This window comes from Antechinus flavipes, chromosome 1 (genome assembly GCF_016432865.1).
Source record: "Antechinus flavipes isolate AdamAnt ecotype Samford, QLD, Australia chromosome 1, AdamAnt_v2, whole genome shotgun sequence".
NCBI classification, from domain to species: domain Eukaryota; kingdom Metazoa; phylum Chordata; class Mammalia; order Dasyuromorphia; family Dasyuridae; genus Antechinus; species Antechinus flavipes.
This window is the reverse complement of record NC_067398.1, coordinates 304,752,943-304,780,863: the sequence shown is the minus strand read 5'-3', so window position 1 is coordinate 304,780,863 and position 27,921 is coordinate 304,752,943. Positions and strand designations below refer to the sequence as shown.

The 27,921-nt window shown below is 35.8% G+C and overlaps 1 long non-coding RNA gene across 1 annotated transcript in view; it reads left to right on the top strand.

Moving 5' to 3' along the window:
- The window catches only part of LOC127539553 (uncharacterized), a 46,673-nt gene extending 18,957 nt beyond the window's left edge, over nt 1-27,716 (top strand). The window contains exons 2-3 of the long non-coding RNA XR_007947985.1: nt 25,688-25,843; nt 27,254-27,716. This is a non-coding gene — a long non-coding RNA (uncharacterized LOC127539553). The remainder of the gene's footprint in view (nt 1-25,687; nt 25,844-27,253) is intronic.
- Nucleotides 27,717-27,921: the final 205 nt, after the last annotated feature.

Sequence of the window (27,921 nt, the reverse complement as noted above, 5' to 3'; positions counted from 1 at the left end):
ATCTAGCACATAGAATTGGGAGGAACTTTAAAGATTCTGTAGTCCAAATCCATCATTTTGCTGATGAGAAAACTCAGAACCAAAAAAGTCAATTTATTTGCCCAAACTCTTAAATTAATTAGGAGATTGATTGGGTAATACAATGACTGAAGAACCACATTCTCACTAATGCTAATAGGAAGGTGACTGATTACAGATTCTCTAATAGCTAAAGGGGACCTAAAATAACCTTTAGCCCAATTAACTGATTTTATAGGGACAGCTCAAAAAGTTTGGAGCCAAAGAACTCCTAATTCAGTAATGAACTGCTTCAACCATTTTCAAAAGCAGCTTGAAATTACTTTAAGATGACTAAACTGTCCATACACTCTAAGTTAGTAATCTCACTGTGATTCATATATCCAGTGAAAATAAGTGAAGGAAAAAAAATTCCATTGTATTAGGATTAGGCTAGTTTTTTTTTTCTTTTCTTTTCTTTTTCTTTTTTTCTTTTTTTTTTCTCTTGGCCATAGGCAATGTTGACCTAGCTTTCTAGTCACATAAGGACGTAAAAGGCCCCCATAAGATCCTTCAAACTTGTTGGTTGTCCCAAAGCCTCATGAGGCACAATACTCTTTTCTACTGACTAGAAATTTTTCATGTAGTAAAAAGAAGATGGTGGACAAGTCTACTGACCTGGATTCTATATCTTGTTGAATATCCTTTCTATGCTATGTTTAAGTAAATCTCCTTTTATTAACTAATCTATCATTGTCACATTTTACTCTAATACTACATCCAGAATTACCAGATGACTAGCATGAGTTAGACTCAGATTACACCATTTTATATAAAAGATAATTATAACAGCACTTTTTTTTGTTGTAGTAGCAAAGAACTGGACACAAAATTGATATCCATTGATTGGGGAATGTTTAAATAAATATGAATATAGAGAAGTGAAGGAGGACTCATATGAACTGATACAGAGTGAGGGAAGTAGAAGTAGGAAGACAATATACCCAGAAAGTACAACAGTAATTAGAAAGAACAAAATTCAAATGATTAAAACTAAATATTGTGGAAGTATTCTGGGAAGATGGTGGAGTAAGCTGGCAAATTTCGAGCTCTCTAGATTTCTCCCATGAAAAGAAAAAATTCGTGCCTCAAGACAAATATAGACTGTTGAAAAAAATCAAGATTTGGGGCTTTACCCTGGGTCCTTCCAGTGCAACTCAAGGAGACGGGGGTGGGAAGAGGGAAAAGGGGGAGGAAGGAGAAGGGGAGGAGAATTTAGGTGAGATTAACCCAAATGAAATGAAAATACCTCTGAGCTAGCTCCACTGAAACACCAAGTAAGGACCACTCAGGCTAGTTAGGTGTGATTGGAGTCTCAGCAAAACCACAGAGACTTTTCATTTCCTGCACTGTTTGTGGAATTTGTGGATTATTTTTGAGGCCCAGAAGATTGAGGGAATCTGGATTTATTAGGAATTCTAGGCCCAGTTGAGCTACAGGGAAGTTGCCTTGGGTGAGAAGGAAACAGGGCCTGGTGAGTGTAGAAATAGCAGAGCAAGGAAGCTTGTGTCTGTCTTGGTCCTACCCCGGGATTAGAGGTGCTTAACTTAATACCTCATATTTTTTTTTAAAAAAAAGTGAATTGGAAAGAACCACATCATAGAAATATACTGTGAGAACAGGGAACAGCAGCATGCATCTTCAGAGGAAAACACTGCAGTAACCCGCTACCCCCCACCAAAAAAAAAAAAAAAAAAAAAAAAAAAGAATACCATAAAATAGCTTTCTGCCCAGAGAGAATTTATAGAAGAACTCAAAAAAAATTTAAAAATCAAATGAGAAACATTGAGGAAAAACTAAAATAAAATAAAAAAAGTGATCCAAGAAAAACAAGAAGATTGTGAAAAAAAAAAGTTAACCAACTAGAAAAGGAGATACAGGTTCAACAATGAAAACAATTCTTGGAAAATTAGAATTGGGCAAGGGGAAGCCAGCAAAGTTATGAGAGACCAAGAAATAACAAAACAGATTATAAAGAATGAGAAATTAGAACAGAATTTGAAATGTCTTATAAAAAATAACAAATTTGGAAAACAGATCAAGAAGAGAAAATATAAGAATAATTGAACTGCCTGAAAGAATCTTGACACAATGGAAACAATCCAAGAAAATTGTCCTGGAATATTATACCACGAGGGGAAAGTAGAAATAGAAAAAATCCACTAATCACCACCTCAATGATATTTTTGTGGAAAACACACAGGAATATTATTGCCAAATTTCTGAATTGCCAAATCAAGAGAAAATTTTACAAGAAACAAGAACAAAACAGTTCAGATATCTTGGAGCTACAATACAGGACTTAGCAGCAGCTACAATAAAAGACCAAAGTTCTTAGAATCACACCTATTAACAATCAAAAGAACTAGGCTTATGACCAAAAATATGATATCCAGCAAAATTATCCATATTATTGAATGAGAAAAAATGGACATTAAATGAACTTACAGATTTCCAGGACTATTTATCAATCAAACCTGAATTTAATAGAAAATTTAATATATGAACCAACTTCAACAATCACTTTCAAGGAACTCAACATGGACAAATGGTTTATGTTTTTCTTTTTATATGGAAAATGTACACTATATGTTTAAGATTCATATCACAATAGGATAGCTCAAAAGGAAGATTGGCAGAGTTAAGGTAAAAATACTAATCATGTTATACAAATGAGGTGTAGAGGAAGAATAGACACACAGGCATTAGAAGGAGAAAGAAGACAATGTTCTAAAAAAACCTATCCTCATCAGGAATGGATTTAATAGGCAACACTACATATATACCATGAAGGGTATAGGATTTTCCAAAATCTATAAAGAAATAAGTGGAGAGGGATAGGTGCATGGGGAAAAGGTATGGAAAAAAGACAAAGATCCATGAATGAGGAGAAGTTAAATAATAGCAAAGAAAGTTAAGGAGCAGAATTAAAGCAAAGTTAGCAGGATATGAAAGATATGTCTCTCTGTGTGTGAGGTATGTGTGTGTGTATGTGTATGTATCTATATATGTACATATTATATATAAATATATTTTTTCTTAAACATAACTTGCTTGAGGATGGGGATAAAAGAGGGAAAAGTATAAAATAAGTAAGGTATGCAGCAGAGAACAAAAGAACAATTTACAAGGAAATAAAGAAAAATGGACATTCATGAATAATTTCTTCTACTAATACACACATACACTTTCTTGATCTGGTAATTTGTTATTATAGATTTTACATTCCTCTTAGTGTTCTGCTGGTCACATGACACTGTTCTCTTTTGTTTTGTTTTATTCTGTTTTGTATTCCTTTTCCATTTTTCTTAAAATTAAAAAATGAAGAAACCTAAATACTGCAAAATTATAATGACCAAGTTTCATCCTAAAGAAAAAAATGTCAGACTACCCCATTTCTAACTTTTTGTAATAGTAGGGTTCTATGGGTATGGTACAATGCAACTCAGATCATATTCCCCCCCCCCTTTTTATTTGTTATAATGAATGGCTTTCTGGAACGTGGAGGAGGAAGAATGTTTTGGGAGATGTAGGTGATAAAAAAATTAAAGATATTAATATATTTTAAAACTGCTTTGTACTTTTCATTGGTCAAGAATATCAAAGAATCAGAAAGCCTTTTTTCTTTTTGTTTTTAATTGAGAATGATAGATTCTAATTCACCTGCAATGAAAGCATACCTCCAAATAGACTACACCAATATTAGCCCCCTAATATTTGGGATATTCTGTTGAGGCATCAACTATTAAAGCTGCTGACATATTTTTTTTCTTGCCCTATCTCTCACAGTTGGAGACATGCACATTGGTTCAACTGGTCTGCTTTGGACCCTGTTGAGTTTATTTAATCATATTATACAGTTACAGTGTTTTACATCATCAACATATATCACCCTAAATTAACATGTCACGAAGTTTAATGACTTACCCAGGAGCAGTTTATTGGGGCTGGCAGACTCCTCTTTATAAACATGCCTGATTTCAGGGACAGAGATGATAAGCTGAGCCCCCTGTGTGGTTCTCCCCTCCCCTGCTGTCATTTTGTGCTAAATGAAATATGACAAGACAGTGGCTTCCGGTAATTGCAATAATTGACTGTAGAGAGTCCATGATTGTGTCATTAGATGCTCTCTGAGTAAGGGATCATAACTGTGTCCACATTTTTTTGCTTTGAGAGTCTGCCAAATGGCAGTCCATTCAGGGGGGATCAAGGATGACTTCTTTGAGGTATTAACTTTTTGTTCAACTCTGCCCCCATCAGCAAAGTCCTTACTCAGTTAAACAGAAAATGAAAATTCAGAAGCCTAACTAGTTGTTGCCAAAGAGACTGTGTTCTTGGACATTGCTGGGGAGCTAGCCAAGGTAAACAGGGAGCCTGGACTCATCAGCTGAATGATGATGAAAAGACAAATTGGTTTCCAGTAGGGTATGTCATCTCAAATGATGGAGTTTGTGTTTCTGGTCATGGCTACAACTCAGCAACATATTATTGTGGAAGTAATCAAATAAAAGAGCTTTAGTTCTAAAGATGAATCCATTAGCATCTAAATACCCTCTTTTTTTTTAAGAGTGTAGAAAAACTCAGCCCTATTAAGGAGACTTGCCCAAAGTCACTTGGCTAGCCAGTTATAGTCTAGAATAGATTCTGGTTCTCCAGTCACCCAGATATCTCTTCTTTCCATTAGACCATGATGTAACCTGATACACAAACTAGACTGTTTTATTAAGCAGAACAATAACTAGGGTAAGGTTAACTGGGGCATTGCCCCAGGATGTTGAGATAAATATTAAAGCACTGTAAGCATTTCCTGTTCTGCAGCTTATAAGATGCAATTAAACTCAGCTCTTGGTGAATTAGAGTAATTAGTTAAACTTGGAAATTACAAATGGTGCACTTCTTCTTTGTGGCTGCACTAAGATTGAGCTCCTCCCTGACTCAGGGCTCAGTTCCCTTCTGCCATGATAGTCTATATCATAAGAGATTTATGGTGATCTGAATGAGGGGAGAAATCCACAGAGCCTTGTGTCTAGAAGTCCCTGAAGTCTTTCCCTACTCTGTCATTGGAATTTATCATTAAAAGCTTAGTTAAATATGCCTTTCACACTGTTGAACCCAGGCCTATTTTGTTGTGCATGCCCTTTCTAGTTATGGTTCTGCCAGAAAGAAATGGCTTTTGTTCTACTCTATCCAGAAGAAGTCTAAAATAAATAGGTTATAGGACCATAAAATCATCTTATTATAGTATTAAGATCCTTCTCTCCAAAACACAGGTAAGTCTTCCGTAGGATTTCAAGTTCTTCCATTGTTTTCCATTGTGTATTTTCATTGATTTACTGTGAGTTTGAGTACCGTTATGCACTATAATTTAGACAGCATCTTGTGCTTGTTTTTATGTATGCTGGTATGAGTTACATGCTGTTCAAAATATAAAAGCAGCATTTAGTCATTGTTCTCATGTTTATCTAAACTAATGATTTAGGGGAAAAGGAATCCCACTTGGTTTAATTACTATCCTTTTAGCAAAACCCCAGGACACAGATATTTCCACAGAATCTGAAGGGTAAGAAAAGTAAAAAGGTAATGACTACATGGTACCGGGCGAGCAAAATACTGAATTACAAGAGAGCCTCTGAGTGTTAGCTGGCCTAAATCCCAATTTTTATTAAAAAAAAAAAAACTTTTTTAAGAAAGAGGTTTCTGGAACTCACTCAGCTGCAGATCAGTGGCTCAGAGTAATCATGTGAGATAAGAGAAATCCATATAAATATGAAATGAGTCCCATTGAAACAACTTGTCAGTTGCTTCCATTGCTTATGCAATGATTCCCTGGAAATCCAGAGGAGCTTCTATTCATTGTGTTAAAATATTGTGAAGGGACTCTCAGGAGAGAGAATGAACTCTTGAGTGGTACACTATTCTTCCTGGAATTAGTTTGCTTTCTAAAGACTAAGGTGGCTTTTCTTTCTTTTGAATATATCTGAAGCTCTTCTCATGCTTTGCTATTTGCGGTGCCATGAATCATGGCTCATGTCTGGATGTTGCCAACTTAAAAAAAAATTGAGTCATGAGAAGGCATATATAATAAGAACAGATACTAATTTTTTGTCTATCTTTTATCAAGAAGACTTTATTGACTTATTACAAATTGGGCATATATTTTGAAGTGTTTATAGTAGGAATAGATTTATTCTGAGCCATCTATATTTTCTTAGTTGGTTTCCTTTATGGTAAATTTCCAAAAGAGTTTGTTATGGTTAAGGAATGAGAGAAGGAAGAATGAATGGAAGAAATAATGATTGTAATTGCTTCATAAAGATACTGAACCAGACTATTGACACCTCAGTGACATCATACACTTAACCTATGCTAAGCCATCACAGATACTCATACTTATTCCCCCTCATGCTAGGTTTATTTCTACAAATTAAGGAATGCCTTATACCAAATTAATCCCTTCCACAACGATTTTCTGGATTAAAGTTACATCTACCTTTATTCAACTTTCCCCACTAGTATCAACAGATTTTATAATATTTTTGATTTGGGATTGTAAAGATCACTAGGTCCAGTTTCCTCATTTTACAAAGAGATGGTGCCAAGGTGGCAACTTAGTAGAGAACTGAGATGAGAAGCCAGGTCTCTTAATTTCTAGCCCAATTCTCTTTGCAGCAGGCCACACTATCTCCTTTTCTCTCAATAATTAGCTAATATTCCTGAGTATATATCTCTGTTTTATTGCTGTTGGTTGTTAATATAAACTAATACTGCAGTTACTTGAACATTTTTTGCTCCTGCTAGGGTCTCTGTCACATTCTTTATTAAAATGCTATATAGCATTTTCTTTGTATATACTTAGATAAAATCCTGAATTATGTGGATTCTCAGTTTATCCTCACTGACCAATCCAAAAGAAGGATGAGAATTGGTCTTGAGTTTACAAATGGGGAAACTGAGGCATGTTAGAATGTGAGTTCCTTGATGTTTTCTTTCTTTCATCCCAGTATGTTCCACAGTGACTAGCACATAGTAGAAACTTAATAAATATTTGTCAATTTAAAGGGGGAGAGCATTAGATTAGGTGGTAAAGTAACTATCAGAATGGTGAGTTCTCCATTTTTCCTTCTGGTCAGTTTAGCAAGTTGTCAGAGGATTGGCTGCTCCTTCACGTTGGAACACTTAGACATGATGACACAGCCAGCATACCTTTCAAGGAGACCCATCCATTATATTCACACTTTGCTGCATCAGATCCCCTGTAGTATAAGTATGAGCTATGGAAGCCTGGGAAAGATTAGTTAGAGCAATTTCCATTTCCATCTATATGAGTGGATGAACACAACAAAGTCATTATTTCCTGTGGTTACATATTGTGTATAATTATATTATTGGTTTTTTTTTCCTCCATGAAATTATGCAGCCTGCTGGGTTTTTATGAAGAATAAGCATTTTTGCCCTTGGACATGCTGCAGATGTTATGTATCCTAACTCCTTCCAAAAACTTCTTTTACTTCCTGTAATGGCATCCAGACTCTGTGTGTGTGTGTATGTGTGTGTGTGTGTGTGTATGTGGTATATAAGGGAGGTGTTATCTGTGAGTATAGGTGTAGATGTATGGGTATATGTATTTGTGTATGGGTTTCTTTCCACATATCTTATGATCTGTCTACAATGCTTAACATCTAGTTTCTCAAACATGACACTCTATCACTTGTCTTCATGGCTCTATACTAACTGTCCCTCCAAGCTTGGAAAGTTCTTTTTTCCCTTCTCCCTTTTCCTGGTCTTTTCCCCACTCTCTCTTTCAGATTGCTTTAATCTAATACATACACATGTGTATATGCATATATATACACATATATAGCTCTTATATAAGTGAAAATTCACATGATGTCTCTCTTATTAGAATAGAAGTTGTTTGAGGGAAAAGTATTTTTCCCTTTTTAAAAAATCTCCAACTTTAGATGTTTCAGTGGTTAGAGTGCTGGGCTGGAATCAAGACTTGAATGCAAATCCAACCTCAGATACTTCCTAGTTGTGTGATCCTGTGTATTTAATGTTTGCCTCAGTTTCCTCATATGTAAAATAAGTTTGAGAAGAAAATAGCAAACCATTCCAGTATTTTTGCCAAGAAAACCCCCAAAGGGGGTCATGAAAAATCAGACATGTATGAAATGATTAAAGCAACAAAATTTCCATATTGCTTAATATATAGTAAGTACCTCATGAATGCTTGTTGACCAATTGTATGTATGTTCTGGATTGGTGGAAGAAAACACATCTCTTACTGAGCCAATGTCAGAGATAGAGAGGCCAGTTATCTTTCATCTGTTTCTTTGTTATAGCACCCTAACTTCAGCCACAAGTCCAATAAGTGTAGGTGACTTATTAGAGAGCACCATCATAAAGAGTGTGGATAGAATTCTATAAATACAATCTCAGTTCTAGGGAGACAATTCCAATTTTACATCCTATTGATGAGAACATTGGGAAGAGCTTTAGAAAAAAATCGGAAGTACATGATGTTTATCATTCATGTTCCCAGAATCTAATAATTTCATTCTTTGATGAAGATGTGATTTTATTTATGTGGCTCCTCTTTCCAATGTAGTATATTACAACTTGGCTATCACTTCTCTTCCTTTATTATTTAAACCAATATCTTCTTATAAACCCTCTAAAGAGAGATTACCCAGTATGTTAGTTTTTTTTTTTTTGAGGCAATTAGAATTAAATGACTTTTCCAAGGTTACACAGTTATTAAACATCAACGCTAGATTTGAACTCAAGTCCTTGTGACTCCAGGACTGGTTTATCTCTACTGTGCCACCTAGCTATTCCTGTCAAACCAATATGTTAAGGGCTTTTCTTTAAATTTCTTAAAATGGAGTAAAATCCAAAGTAGTACATCAGTTATTTCTGATGATCACCATCTGCTCTTTTTCATATATCTTTTTCAATCACATACTTCACACCACTTGTCTCATCCACTTTTTTTCTTTTTTTTTGGTTAATAAGATGTAGCCTGCTTATACCTATCATGAGTCTACCTCTTCATTGCCCTTTGGGTGAACCTTCACTTTAATTCCTTAAATAGATGGTGAACATCTAGAAAGGGAAGCAGTAATTACAAAGAGACAGCATGACTCCATCAAGAACAGGTCATGCCAGACTAACCTCATTTCCTTTTTAGATAGGATTACTAAAGTAGGAGATGTAGAGAATGTTCTTGGTGTAGTTTACCTATATTTTTGAAATTAGTTGAATGCTTTAGTTAAAGTACATCATTCTATTCTTGTTGGAAGGTGAAGAAATAGGATTTAATGATAATATAGTCAGATTTAGACCTCAGATAACAGCAATCATAGAACAGTTGTTAATGGTTCATTGTCAGTATGGTGTGAGGTCCGCTCCGAAACACCACATATATTTTGTCCTATACTGTTTCACATCTTTGTTAAAAAATTTAGGTAAAGGAGAGAGGGAGGGAATAAGCATTTACATAGCATACATCATGAAAAGCACTATGTTAAGCATTTTACAAAGATTGTCTCATTTGATCCTCACAACACCCACATGAGATAGATACCATTATTCTCATTTCACAATTGAGGAAATGTGAGATAGATATTGTTATTCTCCCATTCTGCAATTTAGGAAACTAAGGCAAGTAAAATTTAAATGATTTACCCAGAGTCATACAGCTAATAACCATCCAAGGCTGCGTTTGAACTCAAGTCTTCCTGACTTTAGCCCTAAAACTATCCACTATGCTACCTAGTTGCTTACAAAGTCTTATGGAACCAAGAGGAATTTAAAAACAATCTATGATAGAACCAGAATCCTAAAATATATAAACAGGACAGAGAACTGGACTGTATCTAATAGGATAAAATTCAAATGGGTTAAGTATAAAGTCTTGTAATTATCCCATTACTGTTAAATTAGTTTCTCCAGTGTCAAAAGGACCCACACCATTTCATGCAGTGTAATTTAGTCAATAGCTCAGCTGACTTGTGTGAAAAGCCCCGGATTTGATCACAATTCTGTGATAAGCTATGTGACTCTGGGCAAATCATTTCTCTGATCCTTCATCTTTTCATCTGTAAAATGAGCATGATCATTGCTGCCCTGTTGGTTATGCAAAAATGTGGTGCAACTTAAATAAGATATGAGAGAGGAAGAAAATGCTTTGTAAACTATAAATCACTCTAGAAATGAAAGGGAATATGGTTATTCATTTTCTATTTTGTAAACCAAGTCACTCCTGAATGCTAGTCCTCATAGTCTGAAGACAACAGTCTTTTAGAAAACAAGAAAAGATTTTAAGAAAGATGAGAATCAAATTTCTTGGTCTGATGAAGTACAGAGAGAACAGCTTATTTATATATGCCTGATATCTGTGCAATTGTAGAAAAAAATCATAAGAATTTAGTGTTCAGATTTCAGCCACTCCCATCTATCAATTCTAAGCACGAAGCCCATGCCATACTTTTGCTGATAGTCTGTAGGAAACCTTGAGTTTTTAGCTCCAGGTCTGTCAAATTCTCAACCTTGAAATGCATCCCATGACTTGTGGCTGAGGCAGCAATGCATTCCTGCAGGGAGACAAGATGATAACTCCTCCAACAAAGTGTCTCTGCCATCCCCTACTCCCCAGGAAATAAATCTGGAAACACCAAGGAGGCAACGTGTCACCATTGCATCAATGGCTGACAGCCTAGGAAACAGTCTTTTGGACAAATACCATCCTGGCTGCTGACCTGGGCAAAATTGGCAACTTAGTGAAATTTTTTTCTTCAACCCACTCAACCTCCAGTTTCTAAAATGCTCTCATTTTTCCAATAGCTGCTGTTTTTCCAACTCTCTACCTCTGCATTGTTTGCCCTGTGTCCTATATAAAGTCTTTCTTCTCCTCTGGTAAGCAAGTAATGTGAGCCTGTAAAGTTGGAAGGCACACAATGTTGGAAGACCTGGGGCAGAAACTGTTGGAGCTTGAGTAAAGTTATTTCTCTCTTTAGAGTTCACCTTATTTCCTCAGAGAACTAATATTACCTTTAAAGCTTCCTCCAGATCTGATATTAAATTCTATAATTTGCCAGATTATACTGTGAATGGGACAGGAACAGGGAAAGAAACATTTCCTGATAAACCCTTCAGGATATTTAATCCTCCAAAAGGAGGCAGGGTTGCTTAAGCATTTCTCCACACAAATCAGCTCTAAACTTTTGCTCAGAAAACCTATCTACTACTTTTCAAAGGCTAGATCAAACTCCACCTCCTTTAAGAAGAAGTCCTCTCATACCATTCTAGCTCACAGTGACTACTTTGTCTTTTAATTTACAGCATTCACTTTCAGTCATTTGGTATGGTAACCCCTATCCTGTTAGTTGCTTTTTTCAAAAATGCCTATTCCTGCAGGTTATGTAGGAATTGAAGATAGTGAATATCTTGGTAAATAAATCTTTATATCCTCCATAAACTCTAGACTAGCATGTTACACAGATTTAAAAGAAATGAACATGAATTCAAATCTTGATTTTCCCACTTAAAACATTAAATCATTTAATTTTTACAGTTTTCAGTTTTGTAGCCTATAAAGAGTGTAGATGCAATTATTTTGAGGGTAAATAAGATAATTTTTGCCATTAATTTCCCAAACCTTAAAGTGATATATAAATATTCTCTTCTCTCTCTTTCTCTCTCTCTCTCTCTCTCTCTCTCTCTCTCTCTCTCTCGTTCTCTCTTTCTTTTTCCCTTCTTTTTTATGATCCTAAAATTTTAATTGATTGAACTGATAAAAATCCCTAGAAAAATATGCAAGCAAAAGTATCCATAGATGGGTCCTCAAATGATTATGAACTAAATAAATTGCCATTTCTCCCATCCCAAAGCACCCTTCCATATCAAGAGTCTTATATAGTGATGTTTTAAGGCAGAGATTATAGGCCTTGAGAGAAGGGGGAAAAAAGAAAACTTAGAGCTGCCAGGCATTAAAATATGCTTCTATGAGATTCAGTCTGCTCATAGGATATCTGTCAATAACTTCTTAAATAAGGCAGTCTGATGACTGGCCATTAATTCACCAGTGGCCACTGCCAGATGATTTGTTCATCAATAACCAATTATCTCATGCATTGTAAATAGCTGCCATCACAGAAGAATGCTATATTCTGGGAGAAATATCCAAGCACTTGCAATAGAGGGTCAGGCTCAACCCTGAGATGCATTATAAGAGAGTGTCTATCTACTCTGGTTTTAGAAAGCTAAAAACTTACATATTCTATGCAGAGGGAGTTCAGTAGGGAAAGAGCTGGTTTGAAATGATCTGAAAAATGGATAAATTCCCCGAGCTCCTGTTGAATAAGGATAAGCTTGTCAAATACTGTTATCTATTTCAGTCCTCTGTTTTGAGTTCCAAGCATTCTCTGTGAGGTAACAGTTCAGTGAAATTAGACTATATCATAATCACAGAATCCCATAATTTTAGAATTCAAAGGAACCTCAGTGACCATTCAGTCAACTTATAAATGAAAAGTCCCCCTAAAACATCTCCACCAATGGTCATTCTCCTTCTAAATAACAATTTCTCAAAGAAATTAGCATTTGAGGCAGGAAGACTTTTGGCAACTTGGAGAAAGTGAGTGGGAGTGCTTCCTTGCAGACTGAAGGTTTTTTGTTAATTTGTTTGGTTGGAGGTTTTTGGCCATTGTAGAAGGTTATGAATGAATCTCTCCATTAGTAAAGCAGTAACAAAATGCAAAATGTGAGTACTCAGAAGAAGCAGGCAAGAAGAACTATAATGAATAAAGTTGGGAATGGTCTTTCAATGAAATACTCATATAGAAGTTAACAGTATTGTGATCACTTATGAATATGTGCTATGAAGGTAACCAATTCAGAGAAATTGACTATGGATTCAGGAAGACATTCACAATAGGGAAAAAGAATCAAGCCTCCACATCAGTATATTCTGATGGGAAATGGGTATTTTAAGCTAGAGGCAGGAGTAATCATTATCTAAAGCAACAGAACAAAACAATCCTGTTGTTCAAACTTCTAAAGAAAGGTCAGAAGAAAGAAGCAGAAAACAATTCATTTTGTGGAAGTTGTAGTTCTGAATATTAAATGTGAATCATCCTTTCTAAGCCACTCCACACCCCAACACACATTTACTTTACATAATCACAGAGAGTTTCAATATAGGTTGGTTGTTAGATCTAATGCAATCGGCCACAGGTTTCCTGTGTTCTCCAATTTTATGGTCAGCTTCTTGATGGCAAATGCTATCTCAGAGTGCAATGAAAATCAAGTTATCTTTATGTATAGACAAAACCTATTATAACAATACAGATAGCAGATCAACAAGACTTAAGGGTAGAAGTTGTCAGTTTGCTAGGTCTGGGATAAACCAGAGTAAGGGGAGGAAGTATAGAAGAGATAAATTTACCTGGTTGCAGTATGACAGAAAATTCTAACTAGATAGACCATTCAGTTGCTCATGATGACATTCACTTGAGAGCAGCAATACTTTTCCCACCAAGATGGACAATTACATGAAGCAGTGGATAGAATTCTGGACCTGGAGTGGGGAAGACTCATTTTCATGAATTCAAATCTGGCCTTAGACACTTAAGCTTTGTGATTCTGGGCAAGTCACTTATCCAATTTGCCTCAGTTTCTTCATCTGTAAAATGATCTGGAAAAGAAAAGGCAAAGCACTCTAGTATCTTTGTCAAGAAAACCCAAAATGGGATCATGAAGAGTCAGACAACTTAAACAACTTAGCAGCAGCAACAACAAAAGCAGTCTTGCACTTATTGACTTCTAAGTCTCCAAAGTTTCCTGATATCTTATTTAATGAACAGCTTCTACTTCCCATGATTTTTTAGTTCTTCCTTCCAGCTGGGAAAAACTATACTTCCCTTCAAGTCATTGTTGATAAAAGACTACAAATATATTATCCATTTTATTAGGTAAGCAGTGGAAGTAATTTTTTTCTTTCATATTAGTGGGTAAGGAATTTGGGAGATAGATCTATAATAAGTCCTTGAAGAAATTGAATTTGTGTCTGAGTTTAATGGCTTGAGGATTCTGATGATTTCCCCCCTTATATGATACTTCACATTGAAACTGTGAGATTGTTCAGGAAAAGAAGCTATTTACTATGGTAGATACTATTCCAAAAGCTTAGAAAAAACCTTGATAAAATAGCTAAACTACTTATAAAAAACCTTGGTAAAGCAAGTTACCTCTTCATTTATAATCAGGAACTTATCCAATTATCTCATTTTGTAGAATGGACAAAAAAAAAAACAATTGCTCAGGGGTTACTATGTGCCAATGCACAATTGCTTAGGGGTTACTAAGGCTTTGCACTGATGGCTGAGGAAAGACAATCACTGCTCTCCAAAAATTTACAATCTATGGGGAAAAGAAACTGAAAAGGCAGCAAAGGTGAGAGGAGAGGTCTGAGGGTACCAATTAGAGTAGGGATGGGAACATGAAGAAGATGATGGTTTGAAATCAAGCAGAGCAGCTGATGGCAAAGGGCCAACGTCATAGAACTGATTAGCAGTGAAAGTGAGAATAGAATATAGGGCTCCCTGTACCCCATCCAACACTCTTTTTACTACCACCACTTTGGCCCATCTTAGAATTTTCTGTGTTCTGATATGTCTCCAGTGAAAAAGATTCTATCACCTTCCCTTATGATGCTCTGGACTTTGATTAATCCTCACTCTTCCTTTGCTGGACAAGATATCAGTTTATTTGGAATCTTTAACCACTACTTAAATTCTCATTCCAGGTTTTGGTGTTGAAGAGAATGTAAAATGTTAAAGATCTTCAACTTGTCTTGAATTAATTTTGAGGAAGCCAGGAACATCCCAAACCAATATTCATCAAACTGTTTTGGCAAGTGATCGATAAATTTCTTTGTGAGTTGCTTCAGTTCAGTTCAATAAACATATAGGCTAGTACAAACATACAGTGATGTTATTTAGAAAGGTATTTGGTACCCAAATGATTGAGAAATGACTACAATATTTTGCTTTATGAATATCATGGCATATTATCATGCTGTAAGAAATAATGAAAATGATGAATATGGAGAAGTATGGAAGATTACATACTATCTAAAACGTCATAATAATGTAAGTGAAAAGAACCACAAAACAATAGAAATTATAAAGAAAAGGTTTGTCCCCAAAGAAGGAGAAACAAAGTTGAGAAGACAACTCCACCTATTTCTTTGGATAAATAGGATCTTCAAGTATGGAATGTTGGGCAAAATGTCAGATTTTTTTTTCAATACATTAATAGCTTATGCTGAATATTTTTCTCATCCTCTTTTTTTCTTATAGTTTTTTTTATTGACAGAACATATGCATGGGTAATTTTTCAACATTGTCTCTTGCACTCACTTTTGTTCCAACTTTTCCCTTTCCTCCCTCTACCCCGTCCCCTTGATGGCAGGCAGTCTCATACATGCTCATCCTCTTTTTTAAAAGAATTTATCATAAGGGATAAGTCCGTAGAGAAAAAAAGAGAAGGGGAAATCTAATCGATGTAAAAAACAAAAGATATCATTAAAAATTTACTTTAAAAAGAATGGCATGTGTTTGTCCATAAGTTGGAGAATAAACAAATTATAATGCATGAATGTAAAGAAATATTACTGAGCTATAAGAAAAACTGAATATGAAGCATACTGAGGAACATCGGAAGACTCATATGAACTGGTGTAAAGTAAAGGAGTAAAACCAGAAAAACAATATGCACAATCATGGCTATATGGTATATAGAAAAAACAAAGACAATAAGGAAACAAAGCAATCAAAACTGAATTCTGTAACATTATAGAAGGTGTTCCCAAAGTCTAAGTGAAGCTTTAAGTTATTAAAACTTAAAATTGCACTAAGACTTTTAGGGAACAGTATGACTTGTTTGCCTCTAGTAAAGAAATTTGAGAATGAATTTCCCTCCCTACTTTACAGAAGTGGGAAATTATGGAAATGAAACCAAAAAAATATATCAAACTTAATTGATACATTGATTAGTAATGCTAAACTCCCCCCCTCCATACACATTACACACACACACACACACACACACACACACACACACACACACATATACTTTTAAAAATTCTTTCTTATAAATGGTAGCTTTCTGGAAAGGATAGATGGAAGGGGTATACTGTTAAATGTCTGATACAAAATCTAAATATATCAATGCCATTTTTTAAAAGATAAGCATTTGCCATAAAGTTAATGAGGTAGATTGGGAGTAAGAGTTCTAGAGTAAGGATTTAGGATTTTATGAGGTACATGCTTTGTTTTTTGTTTTGTTTTTTCTTTTATTTGGAATAAGAGGCCACATATATAGTGGATAGAATACTAGATCTGGAGTCAAGAAAACATAGTTTCAAATCCCTTCATTAATTTTTCTAAGATTTGAGTGATTTTCTTCTTTTTTTTCTTCTTTTCTTTTCTTTCCTAGTAAGTGTTTGAGGCCACATTTGAACTCAGGTCCCCCTGACTCCAGGGTTATCCTCTGTCCATGGTGCAGCTAGCTGCCCTCCAACTTTCTAAAACTATCAATTATAGCAGGGCTTCTTAAAACCTTTTCCACTCACAACCCCTTTTTGCCCAAATAGTTTTTATGTTATCCTGAGTATATAGGTACATTAAATAAGTATACAAATCAAACATTTACTGATGATAAACATAATTTCATGACTCTCACATTCAGTTATAAGACCCTTTATGGGGTTGGGAACTATAGCTTAAACAGCTAGAAATTGCAGATGGATTATTCATACAAATGGACAGACAAGGACAGAATTTCCAGATAAATGTAGTTAGGAGAGGTCCTTCAGTTCTCATTCTTTTTTATTGTTTAGTTGTTTCAAACTCTTCATGACTCTTCATGAACCAATTTGAGGTTTTCCTGGCAAAGATATTGGACTTGCCTTCTCCAGCTCACTTGATGATGAGGAATGGAGACAAACAGGCTTAAGTGACTAACTTAAGTTGCAGTAAGAATCTGAGGTAAGATCTGAACACAAATGAATCTTTTTGACTCCATGCCTGCACTGGATCCACTGAGCCACCTCATTCCCCTTACTTCTCAAACTTTGAATAACTTTACTTTGAAAACCGTGTGTTGGCATTCCAGAATGGGAGAATTTTGATGAATGAAAGTCAATGCAACTTTAATAGAGCTCCAGCTTGCCCATCATCTTCCTTTAGCTCTGACAATTCTGCTAACATTTTTGTGGTGGAGAGTGAGAAAATTGGGATTAAATAACTTGTCCGGAGTCACACAGTTAGAACATGTCAAATGTCTGAGGCTGTATTTTAACTCAGGTCCTCATGATTCCATGTCTAGCACTCTTTATTATGCCATCCATGTGCCCCTCTGCTGACTTTCAAGGTATATAGTTGATGTCGTTTTCTATGTGGTATCTAAATTTTTCTTTTTTTTCTGTTTATCTTGACACAGTCAATTTGTTTGACAATACCAAAGGTCCTGCCCACTGTTAAATCTCTGTGTCAAGTATTATCTCTCTATGATGGAAATTTCTCCATTCCTCCATTTTTTGATTTGAGTAATTCAAAGCCATTTGCTAAGATACAAAAAGCCATGGTATAAGTGAAAGAAACTGGAAAAATGAGAGTTGGATGTGCATCTATTTCAGTCTCACTGTTAATGGAATTATGAGCAACACTCACTTCATTTCTCATAGTCTCACTTTCATCAACTGTAAAAAGAGGGGATTAGATAAAATGAAGCTGAAAAGTCTTTTCCATCTCTGATTCTGTGGTCTACAAAATGAAGATGATAATACTTTTCATCAATTAATCAGAAAGCAATCATTATGTGCCTATGGTGTGCCAGGCACAGTGCTAGGTGATAATTGAAGCAAAGGATAAAATGAAAGGCTCCTACTACGAGTGTTATGATGAGGCAATTGTTCTGTTATTCTTAAAGCACTGTGGAAATGTGAGTTATTGCATACATCTAACCAGAGAAAGGTAACACATTAAATTGGTATCTGCCACTAACACCTTAGCATGATTAGTCTTTCAGATTAAGTCTGGTTTAGAGTCAAGCCCTGAGGGAATAGGATATTGGATGGATAAATTTAGAAGTAGAGTTGGCTTAGATTAGTCACCTCGGTAGGGAGCTTTTAGAAGCCAGTGAGGATGAGGGGCTTGGGGACTATAGGAAGTAAATGGAAATGGGGGAGGAGGAATGCAAGTAGCCTGATTTATAACTATCTCAATAGCTCTGATTCTACAGCTAATCTTAAGAACTCAGCTAAGACTACCTCTAATTAGGGAAAAAACAGTGGGACATGTATTGTTTTTTGTGTTTTTTTATATAAGATGATGGTTTCAAGTCCTGTCTCTGATGCTCTGAAACCTCTGTGATTTTCGATAAATAACTGCCTGGGTTCTGGTTTCCTAATTTGTAAAATAAGACGACGATGCTGAAGACCTTTCCAGTTTTCTTGTCATCTAACGTGCAATCAGCTAATAAGCAGCTAAGTGCATCCTGCATGCCATTCATTTTGATCCTGCCTCAATGTTCCTGTATTTTGCCTCCCCAGTAAAATACCCTGTTCTGTGTGATGTTGGATAACTCACTTAACTTTTCTTAGATTTAGTTTCCTCATCTATAAAATGGGAATAGCAAGAACATCTACCTCACTAGGTTTTGAGGATGAAATGAGACTACATTTACATTAAATACATAGTTAAAATATATGTATAGTGCTTTGCAAATGATTGCTGCGTAAATGTGAATTATTATTAATCCCCAACCTCTTCAACCTCTCTGTAATAATCTAGGCAGTTACATTTCTGTGAGTATTTCATTTCACCTAAATTGTTAAATATTTGGCACAGTCATATATTTCTCCTTTTGAAAACTCTCTCCTCTCTGAGATTTCATAACATTCTTTTCTCTTTCCCTCCTACCTGTATGACCTCAGTTTCTTTTACTATATCATCATATATAGATATCATATATACATGGATATACCCAGAAGTTCTATTCTAGGTACTTTTCTCTCTAAAGTGTTCCAGGTATCTGCATTTTCATATTTATTATTTAATTCCTTTGTAGGCTCAATATCCATTAGATAATTAGTAATTATTTAAGAAAGTGATGAATTACCCTTTTTTAGGGGTCAGATTGTAAAGAATATTCTTAAAGCATAATTGCTAATTGCCATTTCATTTGGTACAGAACAATAGGTCTTGGAATAGAGAGCAGCAGTGTCCTGTCTTACTAAATTGAAATAGCTTTCTATTATTAACATGGTTGGATCTCTTTGATTCACGTCTGGCCCATTCCTTAAAAAGGTGAAATGGAAGTAATTATTTCTTTCCCTCCATCCATTTGCTTTGGCTGGAGCGGTCCTGATGGGTCATTCATGGAGCTTAGCTCCCTTGGCCACTTTCAGAGGGCCAAATATGTGGGTAAAAATGCAAAATCAGATTTTCAAAATCAGATTTTCCTAAACATTTGAATCATTAATATGAAAGCTTCTCCTAATTAGGTCTCAAGAAGAGATGATTCTGGTAGAAGGAATGGAGTCACAGGATGATCTAGAGCAGGGCTTCTTAAACATTTTCCACTTGTGACCTCTTTTCACCTAAGAAATTTTTACATGATCTCAAATATATAGGTATATAAAATAGATATAACCCTAAGCTCTATGGGGTATACTGTAGTCAGTGAAACATTTTTACTGTCCCCATTACAAAAAGGTGGCCCTTCCAGCAATTATTCCTAAAGCTGGGAATTCAAGAGGTACAATTTGGCCTTCAGAACTAGATGAAGATAAAGAAAGATTATAGACTTTTATCAAATGAGCATATTTGTTTTAACTTTTCTTTTTAAAAAATTTCCATAGGTGAGCTGAGAGATAAATAAATATTCTTTCATTGAAATAAGATACAAGTTTATTTTTAAAATTCACATGTAATTATTTTTTTTAAAAAAAGGAAAGAACGGGAAAAATATTTGGAAGGCACCTACAGAACTCCTGCTCTTCTTTTTTGTGTGGTCATCAGGTTAACAATTCACCAACATCTTTTTTCTTTTTCTCTTTCAGAGAAATATTTTTAAACACAGCTTTCTCTGAGTCTCAGCCAACTTATTCTTTCCTTTGCTGTTTCAATGATTAGGGTAGTCCGTGTATTTATCTTGTTCTTTTTCTGCCATATCAGTGGAATGACCATCTTTGATGCTTGAGACACTTGACCAAAAATGAGAAAATAAGAAGCCAAACATACAGCTACTTGCAGATTTGTAGCAGTATTTGAGAGTGCCAAGATATAAGCACATGGCTGATGTGGTCCTGCAGAAGCTGAGCAATGACCTGGAAGTGGTGATCCAGAAAGCTGAGAAAGACAGAGTGGGTGTTGAAGTAAGAGAATTCTAATGAGTTTATGAAATGAGGTCACTGTGAGGATGATTTCACCCAACACTTTCAAGAAAATGAGGAAAATAGTGAGTTAGTTTACTCAATAAGAAATATAAAGGTGCAGTTTTAACTATGTTTTGGACCTCTAAGAGAGACCACATATGGGGAGAATTCAGTGACCTGAGTCCTAATATTTCTTCTGCCCAATGATATACCAGTAGTATGTGAGTGATAATTTTAAAAATGCAAGATCAGATTATTTCTAAACATATTTGAATCATCAGTGTCAAAGTTTCTCCCATTTAGGTGTCAAGGAAAGATGGATTCTGGGAGTTACAGTATGATCTAAAGCAGAGCTTCTTAAATTTTTTTCCTCTTGTGACTCCTTTTCACCCAAGAAATTTTTTACATGATCTCCAGCATATAGATATATATATAGAACAAATGTTTACTGATAATAAACCATAATTTCACAACCCTCACATTCAGTTATGAGACCCCATGTGAATCACAATTTAAGAAGCCGGGATTTAGAATACAGAATTTACATATAATGGATGAGAATTATGTGAAAAATTACATCTCCAATTTCCCTCTTCCCACTCAATTTCTTCCTTGTATTTGGGGGTTAGTCCTGGTAGACTAGAATAGAAAATAAGCCCAATGGAGTCCAAGAGGGACTCCTATTTGAGACTGCTGAGCCCTGCCATTAGGACTGGAAAACTGAGTTTTAAAAAAGAGCCCAGGAAAAACCTTGGAGCTCAGATCACTTTTACATACCATTGTGTCATAAACTCCAGGTGCATTATCTTGATCCTTGCTAGGATAATTTCCCCTCCATTTGAGCATTGCCCCTCGCCTCTCTGTCTCTTACCCTTGACCTTCTTATCTTGACCCCTATTCTGTCAGAATTAAGTTATGATTCTTTCCTGGAATTATGGCTTGTCCATCCTTCCAGTTTCCTTGCCCCCTTTAGCTATCTTTGTTTCCCCTATAAGATTGTATACCCAAGTTATGTATTCTATTTGCAAACCCTACTTAGCTAAAACTCTACATAAATTCCCTGTCTCAGTTTATCTGCCCTGAATGCTTTGGATGAGTCCCATGCAGTCAGCTAGCTTAAAGTGCACATTAAAGATTAAAAATCAATCTCTTGCTTGCTTCAGTTTCTCTGGTACTGCAAGAGATACTTTCTATCAAGTAAGTTTAGTGATTTACTAAAAAGATACCTATTTATTATCTAATTCCACCCTAATTATAAAGGTGGTATGTAGTTATATTACTTCTCTTAAAAATTATATTCTCAATTTATCAACGAGATTTTTGAGAGGCACATATATTTGTATTGTATTAGACATTCTCCCAAAAGCCAAAGTACTCCCTCTTCTATTTTCCCTCAAGGTTAGGGAAGTCCTTCCAGGATCAGTGTTCATAACAATGGGCCTAGTGTAACAACCCCATCTCCAAATTTGTATTTTACATTAATACTTTAAAATTTAACAATTTAACATTCCTACAATCTCATTCTTTTCAGCACTTCTCAATCTGGTATGTGAGTGTAACCTATTTTACAAAATAGGATGGTGGCTAGCTCAGGCCAGGATGGACTAAAAAGAATAGGTCATTAGAGGGTACTGAAATAGAGAAAAGGGGGAGAAGGTTAGGGGGAATAAGGTGACTAGGAAAGAACACAGGATCCCTGCTGACTTTGGAAGGAGCTAGCAAAGGAGAAAGATTAATGGAGGACTAGTTACAAAGACAATGGTTGAAAAGTATCAGCACTTCTAATTAATGACTGGAGTGGGACAGATATTTTGTCTATTGCTACTTTTATTTGTAAAAAATAATCAAGAATACCTATCCCTTTCTCTCCCTAAGTTTAGCACCTAGATTAGTTCTTGGACTATATTAAATTTACAAGTAACTTATTAATTGACTGACTTTATTTTTCCCATACTCTCTACACAACTGATTATTTCCTTTTTCCTTCTTCCCTTTTCTATTCTTTTCTCTTTCTGATTCCCTTCCTCCCCCTTCTCTTTGTTTTTCTCTCCTTTCCACTTAAACATTTTCCTTCCTCTTCTCCTATATCTTTCTGTCTGCTGCTCTGTCTGTCTCTGTTTCTCTGTCTCTCTTCCTTTCTGTCTCTGCCTCTATGTGTGTCTCTCTGTCTCTGTGTCTCAATTTTCCTCTCTCTCTCCTTTTTCTCTTCTCTCTCTGTCTTTCTCTGATTGTCTGTCTCTTGTCTCTCTTCTCTATTATCTCCCTCTCTCTTGCTTTTTGCCTTTCTCACTCTTCCTTTTTTTTCTTCTCTCTCTGTGTCTTTCCCTTTTTCTCCCTTCCATTTGTTTCTTCTGCTTTACTTTCATTACCTCTCTACAACCAAGCCAAAGTAGAATATCCTAACTTCATTTTATTTCAGGAGGCAAATCTGTCAATGTTTGTATAAAAATGAAAAGACTTGTCCTCAGGGTATTCTTTTAAGGCTTTGCATTCTTTCCTCTGTGTGGATATGTGTGTTTTCAAGCCCAAATTCTCTGGAGAAAATGTTAGGTGCCAAAATGGCCATCCCCTGGGGTTACTAAGTTCAGGAAGCCAGTGAGTACTAGGAAAGCCTGCAGATGTAGGAGCTTTGATGAGCTTTGCACATAGGGAGGCAAGTCAGGTACTCCATTCTCCAACCAGCTCTGAGAAAGTTCAAGTATTAAAGAAAAGTAATACAGAGGCCAGCTCCCGTTCATCATTTTTATCATTTTATCAAGACTACAGAGAGGTTAGAGAAAGAAGACACTTCAAGGCAGCAATACTTTCAGGATAAAATCATAAAGCTCAGCTGTCTTTCTCCATTATCTTTGCCTCTTTAATTTGTGCCCCACATAGGTCTAGAAATGTGCTATCTAGAAATAGTCTTTTTATTCTTATAAAAATGACCCATGGGTCCAGAAAGGATACCTCCCACCTCCACAGCTCCCTTCTTCCTTTCCTTAGAGACAATGGCAAAATAGGCACTGTGCAAGTCATATCTGTCCATGCTGAATATCCATAAAATACAAAATAGAGACTGTCTTGTATGCAGAGATGAATCTTCAAGAAACATTAATTCTAAGGACACAGATATTTATTATTTTGTGCTCACTCATCAATCTCACAGATTTAGGGACGAGACCTGAAAATCCTCAAATTCCTATATTTCATTACAGACCAATAATTTAACACCTTTAGATCCTGTTTATTATTACTATTAATTATTGCCTTACCACATCTCAGATGAGCAAGTTCCTTTTTGTTTTGTTTTATTTATTTTGTTTTGTTTTTATTACCTTCTGTAAAGAAGGGCTATGCATTCCTTTCATTACGCTGAAACAATTTTATTTTATTTTTTTTAGCATTGAGACAGGAGGTACAAAAAAATGGAACTAGAAAAAAGAGACTTCAGATTCAATATGAGGAAGCATGTCTGGGGAGAAAGGAAAAGGAGATGTGGGGTTTTTAGCAGATTCTTAAACTCAATCTGTATCAACAGTATAATAGGACAGCCCCCTTCCCAAAAAAAGCTTTATTAATGGGGACCCAACTTTCAGGAATGAGGAGGTGATAATTTTACATAGAAGCAATATGGTAGGCAGAATGCCTGCCTCAGAGATAGGAATATCAAGGTTCAAGGTCTGCCCTCAAACTGCTGGAAAATCACTAAGACTATAGTCATATATATATGTTTATAGAACCAGAACTCTATCTGTATTGATAGAGGGAGTTTTTTCATTGAGATATGAATGAATGAAATCATGGGTCTAATTTGTCCCTCCTTTAAAAACAAAAAATAACAACAGCATAGGATTAAATCACATTTGAAGTATTGTGTTTGATTCTGACTACCACAGTATAGTATAAAGGTGTAGGATATATGAATCAACTGATCAGATTACCCCATCCCACTTATCAGTTGAATCTGTTGAGTTTAGGCTTTAGAATAGATGTCAAAAAGTCCCCAAAAGTCATTGGATGACTATAGAGTTAATATAATACAATAAGTATGTTCAAAATGGGTGAGGAGACTTGTCATGCAAATAGAAGACCTTTGGTATAACCTCCTCTATATTTGCCCCCCTCAAATTCTTTCTTAGGGACTTAGCTGAAAAGCTCCCACTGGCATAACAAGTCTCCTCAATGAATTGAAGTATATTTTTGGTGCTAGAGGAAGTAATATAGTTTTCAACAAAGACTTTATCAACTTGACCTAAAACATTATGGTTGATTCTCATCTTATTAAGGTGTTAGCATCTTGACTTAAATATTGTTGAGTCATTTTAATCATGACTGATTCTCTGTGACTCTATTTGGAGTTTTCTTGGCAAAGGTAATTAAGTGGCTTGCCATTTTTTTCTAAACTCATTTTACAGATGAGGAAACTGAGGCAAATAAGCTTAAGTGATTTGCTCAGGGCCACACAGTAAGTGTCTGAAGTCAGATTTGAAACTCAGGAAGATGAGTTTTCTGTATCTAAGCCCAGTACTCTATCCACTATTCCACTTAGTTGCCCCATACTTTAAATAGGATGGAGTGATTTGATTGATTCACTTAATCAACCCCAATTCTTAAAAAAGAAAGGAAGAAGATAAGATAAAGCATTTCCTGGGCTTCCTGAGGAGGACAATAACAATGGTCAAGGTCCATGTCACAAAGAAATTAGATGAAGGAAGTAGGGATGTTTAGCCTGGAGAAGAGAAACTAATAGGGTGGGAAGAGAGAGTGGGCAGGGATAATGACAAAGGTAGCTGTCTTCAAATATTGGCAGGACTGTCCAAAGCCATTTGTATTATGCTTTTTTTTCTTATAGAAAAGTGATTAGACTGGTTTTGCTTAGTCCCAGAGGACAGAATCAGGAATAATGGGTTATAAACAGACAAATTCAGTAGCTTCCCTTATCAAGGGTTCTTAATATAAAGTCTATGAATTTAGATAGACAGACAGATAGATAAACGCAAAATATTTCATTTCCTTTTTAAATTGGATGTATTGTATTTTGTGCATTTAAAGTATTATTCTGAGAAGAGTACATAGGCTTTTCCAGACTACCCAAAAACTCCATGACACAAAAAAATATCAGGAACACTTACTGTAGATTATTCTTACTAAACCCCTACTTGACACTTGACTTCTTCCCAGTGTAACCTATTGTATTCCCTACAGGGAGCACTCTGCCAGTTTGACCCTTACTACAAGTTTCAACTGAAGTATGATGCCTATAAACTTTCCCAACTACTTTCTGCCCACCTCTTCCACTTCTGTGATGCTAAGAAGGAAATAGAGTTTCAGAAGAAAAAAAAAAAAAGTCTGCATAATGAGGTAAGGAAAAACCTCCTAACAATTAGAGCAAAGCATGAGTGTGTTGAACCACATAAAAAGGGAGGAGGTTTCTTATTGTAGGTCTTTAGGCAATGGCACAGATGGCCTCTGCTCAAGTGCGATATCAAGGGAATTCTTCATCTATGGATTGGAGAAGGTAGTCTATTATGTAGGGGGCTGGACTTGGAGTACAGAGGCCTGGCAATCAAAATCCCACCTTAAATATTTAATAAGTATATGGTGCTGGGAAATTCACTTATCCTATCTTAGCTTCAACTTTCTCACTAAATGTATGTATGGCTATGTAAGTTTAATAAATACTGTATAAATATTGGTTATTAGAATCATCAATATTAAAAATTATAGTTGAGTTCCTACCCAACCTGAAATTGCAATTTTAAGATTCCTCTTCTGCCACGATCCATGTGACTTCATATCCATTCATCTTTGGTGTTTTCTTTTGCAAAAGAACAATGATAATGATAATTAATTACACAGAACTTTAATGTTTACAAAATTCATTTCATGTTATCTTATTTGATCTTTACAGCAACTTTGTGAAGCAGCTACTAGTATTATTTTCATTTTACAGATGAGGAAAATGAGACCAAGGGAGGTTAATTGACATGTCCAGGATCACACAACTAATAAATACCTGAGGCAGGATTCCAATAATACTTGCACTGTACGATTCAGTATATTTTGTAAGGGCCAACAAGATAAAGCTATATATAAAAGTACTTTCTAACCCTACTCACTATGTGAATATAAAGTGTTATCATTATTATAATTATTCAATTATTATTATAGTATCATTCATGGTAAAAAAATGCAATATTAAGGGAAATTAGTCATGTTTTAAGAACATTCCTAAATTCTTGAGGTTCATAATCCCACGTAGAGACAGTTTCCTGGAATGGATGAATGGACTGTAGGACTGACTCACCATTATTTTAACACATCCTTATGGCTATATAGGACTATTCACCCCAAACAATTCCTTTTCACTTAGCACCTTCCCTCCTTGTCTCCTGGGACAACCCCACACTCTACCTCTCCCACTAAAGATAAAGTACCTCTGCAGGGGGTGGTGATGTTTCAGCAGGATTTGGCGGGCGTTTAGTGGTTCCCTCACAGATACTGTTGCTGCAAGAGGTAAAGCTGATAGATTTCCTTTCTTTGCTGTTGCAGCTTAAGAAAGTTCGATAAGTCAGCTGTCAGAGGCTGGGTCCCTTGCAGGCTAAGGAATTTCAATTTCAAAGTACAAGAGATTGAAGTCTTGAAACACAAGATCATCAAACACTAATGATTCTTGAATGCTTCTAGAGCCGTGAATAGGGTAAGAAACAGTGAATTTCTTTAAGGGGCACTGAGTCTGACATTGCTGCTTGCTCTCAATTCCTTCTGCAGGCACTGCAAGGAGATGAGTGAACTCAGACGCGAAACGAACAGACCATTTGAGAGGCTAGGAAAAGCGGCTGGACATTCACAAATTGCTTTCAAAGCAATTAGAAGGAGTCTACTCAGCTCCCAATCTCATCTCAGAGTGTCTCATAGAGAGGGCCTCTCTTAGGCACTTTCCAAGAGGAAGGGGGAGCCCAGAAGGAAGAGATTTCGAAGTGAATTTCACACTTGACTGCTTGGGCAGTGCCTGGGGCAGGAGCCACAGGCCAAATAGTCATGGAAAACTCCAAAGAAATTACATCACCTTTGGGTCAGGAACAGAAAAGAAATACAGGTGACCTGTTCTTTGAGGAGGCTGATTTTTTTAAACCCCTCAAATAAAAAAAATACTCATGTGTTCTTACTACCCCTGCCCGACTTGCTCCCACTGAAATCAACACTTTCCCTTGCTTGAGACGATAAACTTTGAAATGGCATATTAAAAAAAGGATTTTCTCCTTATTTTTCCAGTTTAGGGAAATTCACTGGGTAGAGGAGAGGTGGTAAATAGTTACTCCCAGCAGTTTGTGGGTACTTTACAGATACCAGGTAACTGACTATTAATGCTGTAGGACAGGAGTTTTTTAAAATGGAGAGTGGAGGTTAGATTTCAAAGTGGGGGTTCCATGAATGAG